Source organism: Haliotis cracherodii, unplaced genomic scaffold, assembly GCF_022045235.1.
Source record: "Haliotis cracherodii isolate W230 unplaced genomic scaffold, xgHalCrac1.p SCAF_17, whole genome shotgun sequence".
Classification (NCBI taxonomy): Eukaryota; Metazoa; Mollusca; class Gastropoda; order Lepetellida; family Haliotidae; genus Haliotis; species Haliotis cracherodii.
The window spans coordinates 18,926,410-18,932,409 of record NW_027266272.1 but is presented as its reverse complement, the minus strand read 5'-3'; positions in this window follow the sequence as shown (position 1 = coordinate 18,932,409).

Sequence of the window (6,000 nt, the reverse complement as noted above, 5' to 3'; positions counted from 1 at the left end):
CTGTCTTACAGACCCTGACACAACTATTTATCAAATACAGCCCATGCAAGTCTATAATGTTTGGCAAGTCTAGATTACTGCAGTATCTGAAAATGAAGAGAGGGCTCCCTTATGTTATATTTATATTAAGATAACTGAACAACTGTATTTTCTGTACTATATGCTTATTTCAGAGACTAGATGTTAGTCTTAGAGTGAGTAAGTGACGGTCCAGTCTGTGAGTGAGTGAGTGGATACTGTTTTCCCTATGGTCAGCAATATTCAACATGGTGGAAATCCAGTGACTTGTGCTTGGTTAAACATGCAACTAAATGGACCAGGAGGTCAGGCAGTGTGACTAGGATAGTGGCATAGGACCTTGCTGATAGTATCGGTCAGTGGATTGTCCGGTCCAGACTGATTATTTACAGGCTACTGTTGTACAGATGAAACAATGCTGAGTGCTTGTAAAACACCAATACAATAACCCAGCTATGTCACGGTGTCCTGTTAACAGATAATCAGCTGAGTGTGTGTATTAGAAATAAAACATTTTCCTTAATGGCGTAACAATCACAACTACTATAAGAAAGTAGTGCACTAAGTGTGAAGTGTCGTAAAATATAATGAACTGTTTCCGGTAGCGATTGTCTTTCTTGAAAGGCAGTACGTATTGTAGCAGCAACAGACAATCTTTTAGTGAGTGAGTGAGTGAGTTGGGTTTTGGGTTTAAGGACGCTTTGAACAGTATTCCAGTAATATCACTGCGTGTCAGCTTGATGTGGGAAGAAAGCCCGAAGTGATGCAGGTTTGATACGACAGTTTACTAATTTGGTGAAACCCACGAGCACGGCCCAGAAATATCATTTTGCAACCAATCCTTGTCCCCCGTGAAGATCCGAGTTAGAACTGGTCTTCAGCAATCCATGCTTGTCTTCCGTGAAGATCCGAGATAAAACTGGTCTTCAGCAACCCATGCTTGTCTTCCGTGAAGATCCGATATAGAACTGGTCTTCAGCAACCCATGCTTGTCTTCCGTGAAGATCCGATTTAGAACTGGTATTCAGCAACCCATGCCTGTCTTCCGTGACGATCCGAGTTAGAACTGGTCTTCACCAATCCATGCTTGTCTTCCGTGAAGATCCGAGATAAAACTGGTCTTCAGCAACCCATGCTTGTCTTCCGTGAAGATCCGAGTTAGCAATGGTCTTCAGCAACCCATGCCTGTCTTCCGTGAAGATCCGAGTTAGAACTGGTCTTCAGCAACCCATGCTTGTCTTCCGTGAAGATCCGAGTTATCAATGGTCTTCACCAACCCATGCTTGTCTTCCGTGAAGATCCGAGTTAGAATTGGTCTTCAGCAACCCATGCTTGTCTTCCGTGAAGATCCGATTTAGAACTGGTATTCACCAACCCATGCCTGTCTTCCGTGAAGATCCGAGTTAGAACTGGTCTTCAGCAACCCATGCCTGTCTTCCGTGAAGATCCGGGTTAGCAATGGTCTTCAGCAACCCATGCTTGTCTTCCGTGAAGATCCGAGTTAGAACTGGTCTTCAGCAACCTATGCCTGTCTTCCGTGAAGATCCGGGTTAGCAATGGTCTTCAGCAACCCATGCTTGTCTTCCGTGAAGATCCGAGTTAGAACTGGTCTTCAGCAACCCATGCCTGTCTTCCGTGAAGATCCGATATAGAACTGGTCTTCAGCAACCCATGCCTGTCTTCCGTGAAGATCCGAGTTAGAACTGGTCTTCAGCAACCCATGCCTATCTTCCGTGAAGATCCGGGTTAGCAATGGTCTTCAGCAACCCATGCCTGTCTTCCGTGAAGATCCGAGTCAGAACTGGTCTTCAGCAACCCATGCCTGTCTTCCGTGAAGATCCGAGTTATCAATGGTCTTCAGCAACCCATGCTTGTCTTCCGTGAAGATCCGAGTTAGAACTGGTCTTCACCAACCCATGCTTGTCTTCCGTGAAGATCCGAGTTAGAACTGGTCTTCAGCAACCCATGCCTGTCTTCCGTGAAGATCCGGGTTAGCAATGGTCTTCAGCAACCCATGCTTGTCTTCCGTGAAGATCCGAGTCAGAACTGGTCTTCAGCAACCTATGCCTGTCTTCCGTGAAGATCCGGGTTAGCAATGGTCTTCAGCAACCCATGCTTGTCTTCCGTGAAGATCCGAGTTAGAACTGGTCTTCAGCAACCCATGCCTGTCTTTCGTGAAGATCCGATATAGAACTGGTCTTCAGCAACCCATGCTTGTCTTCCGTGAAGATCCGAGTTAGAACTGGTCTTCAGCAACCCATGCCTATCTTCCGTGAAGATCCGGGTTAGCAATGGTCTTCAGCAACCCATGCCTGTCTTCCGTGAAGATCCGAGTCAGAACTGGTCTTCAGCAACCCATGCCTATCTTCCGTGAAGATCCGGGTTAGCAATGGTCTTCAGCAGCCCATGCCTCTCTTCCGTGAAGATCCGAGTTAGCAATGGTCTTTACCAACCCGTCCTTTTTGTAAGAGTAGTCAGGATCGCTGACTTGGTTGATGCATGTCATCGTATTTGCGTAAATCGATGCTCGTGATGTCTGGATTGTCTGGTTCAGACTCGTTTATTCACAGACCGCCGTCATTAAGCTTGAATATTGCTGAGTGCGGCGTTAAACAACAAACAAAGAAATAAACTGTCATCTCACGCGATATTATTTAGAAATGACCCATCAACTAAAGCCGATGTAGATTATTCATGGATACTCCAATATCTATGAAATCAGATACGCTCTAAAATCATATGTTGTTTGCTGCCCCAACCAGAAGGCCATGATATTTAGGCTCAAGGTCATTCGTCTGCTGCTGATCTTCCGATAACTTCCAGCACACGCCAAACTGCCAATGAAACGAACCGAAACGAACAGGTTTCTCCCGAAATTGTCTCAATCGCACTGAGCAGTAACCGATGCCATTCCACATGAAACCTTTACCCCTCCGACATTGCCTCTAAGGATGCAGCGAATATGTTTCTGATGTGGTTGCATAGTGTACTTTGAATAATATCAATATTTTAATGGCGAAGGTTTCTCATCTGCATACCCCATTATCCAATGTATAATATCTAATTTCTAACAAGATACGTTCCTTCTTCATCACAGCTTCGTTTCGACATAGCATCAAAATAAACACTTCTCGTGTTTAAATTGATACGCGAGGTTTGGCATCATGCTATTCGAATCTGACTTAAAACGAAGCTATGGTGGTCCAGTGTCTTTAACATGGAGGTACAATACAATAAACGAGGATGAAACACAAATATTGTATTTAATTTCATTTTGTACACCAAAACACAACATTTTCCATGGTATGGGGACAGACAGACTGACAAATGCACGCCTCCCCCCTCCCTCCCCCCATCACACACACACACACACACACACACACACACACACACACACACACACACACACACACACACATAAGACAATATTTTTTGCAGAAACATTCACTTACGGGACAGATGCAATTTTTTTAAAAGACAAAAAATTATGATTCATGTATACATATATAAAGACATACAACATTTACATAAGACACAAAAAACAATCAATATTAGATATTTGATGATGTTATTATACATAAAATGTCAACGTTTGATTAAGATGAAGGGGCATTTATTGTTTGAAATGATAGCCATGGAAACATATACCATTGATATTGATGGCTTCATTATTTGACAGTAGTAAAATAATTTGTTTTCATGACTGTGGACATTTACATTTACATTTTGTGTGGATCATGTTCCAAAGAGTATATTTCTTTCTTAATTGTGTTTGGTACACTGAAGAAGGCAGTGTTTACATCATCAGAACATGTAGAGCATAGCTTCTGATGTAGTGGGGTTGGTGGCTTTGTATGTCTTCCAAGTTCAATATTTAATTTATGGTTACTTAATCTTAGTTTAGAAAAATGCACTCGATATTTTCTTATTTTACAGTGACTGAGATAGGGTTCTAATTCTATTTCATTTTTAACTATCCTGTATGTCCTAAGTTTGTTTCCTGTGCCTCTTGTTGCATTTACATCTTGAAGAGATTCCTTGAAGAGGGAGTTGAATTTAGATTTGATTGTCTCTTTGAATATTGGTGTGTGTACTAGTCCGGACTGATGCCGATTTATAGTGCTAGCTCACTGAGATACCATGCCGCAGTTTAACATGAATACCCCACTCAGACACAGTATATTGACTCCGAGCCCCTTACTGCCGAGCGCCAGACAGGGTAACAACAAGTACCACCTTTTAACGTCTTTTGGTATGATGCGGCCGGGGATCGAACCCTGGACCTTCCGTTCTCTACCACTACACCACGGAGGTGGTCCCTGTATGATTAACGCAAGCTCCAAGTTCACCAAATCTGGGTCGCTCCAAACGCTGGTATTCTACCAAGTATAGTTCACAACGCGGCGCCTTATACTGAAATGATCCCTGTCGTACCCACCATACCAGCTGCTATATTTGATATCAGGCCTGCATAAACCAATGGTACTACCATCCCCGCCCGTCCCCCTCTTTAAATCTCACGCCTCACCTCATGGTATTTTCTAATTTGGCTGTTTCAGTGTTAGTGTTGGGTAAATTTATCCCAAGATGCCTGAGTCCGTCATCACGTATCTTCCCGAGGCAAGTCACGTTCCTGACTTAAATGCCCGCATTCTCCGTTTACGACCGCCTCCGTGGTCTAGTGGTAGAGCGTCTGCCCGGAGAGTGGTAGGTCCAGACTTTGATCCCCAGCCGCATCCTACCAAAAGACGTTATTAGATGCTACTTGTTGTCACCCTGCCTGGCGCTCGGCATGAAGGGGCAAAAACTGGTCGGCACGGTATCAGTATACTGTGTCTGAGTGGTATGCGGCATGGTATCTCAATGGGCTAACACTATAAAATCGGTATCAGTCCAGACTAGTACAAGCAGCCATACACACACACACACACACACACGCACGCACGCACGCACACACACACACACACACTCACACACACGTACATGCACGTCGATATATAAGGACAATAATCTTGGACGCGACGTTAAACCCTATCTCACCTTTAAGTGACACATTTGATAATGATATGATGCTAGTTGTTTGTTTGTTTGTTTGTTTGTAGTTTAATGCCATACTCACCAATATACCAGCTATATGACGACGGTCTGTAAATAATCGGGTCTGGGCCAGACAATCCAGTGATTGACATCATGAGCATCGATCCACGCAATTGGGATACAATGACATGCATCAACCAAGTCAACGAGCCTGACCACCCGATCCCGTTAGTCGCCTCTTACGACAAGCATAGTCGCCTTTACTGCGCAAGCATGGGTTGCTGAAGACCTGTTCTACCCCTGATCTGATGCTAGTTGATTAATACCGAGATGGTCGCTGTTTATGCACACGCCTTCGTTGTATTTGAATTAAGAAGTGTGTGCAGACACACGCGTTGATTCCTTCATGCATATCGGTGTTTACAGTGACTGACAATCGAGAGAACGAGTAATACTATATATTTACACCGCTTTTAGTTGTTCCAGCAGCATCAAGGCGGGAGACACCAGTGGGCCTCACACACTGGGCCCATTCGGGGAATAAAACACGGGCCATCGACGAGTCGAGCGAACGCATTAACCACTTGGCTTCCCTACCGACCCCATTGTCTACTTACTGAGTAGATTTCACGCCGTTTTTAATTCCGGCAATGTTTGTTTGTTTGTTGTTTAACGCCGCTCTCGGCAATATTCCAGCCATATGACGATGGTCTGTAAATAATCGAGTCTGGAACAGACAATCCACTGATTGATATCTTGAGCATCGATCTACGCAATTAGGATACAATGACAAGCATCAACCAAGTCAGCGAGCCAGATCACCCAATCCCGTTAGTCTCCTCTTACGACTAGCATGGGTTGCTGAAGACCTATTCTAACCCGGATCTTCACGGGCCCGGCAATTGGCTTCACATTGTATACTCGTGTGGGAAATCGAACCCGGAC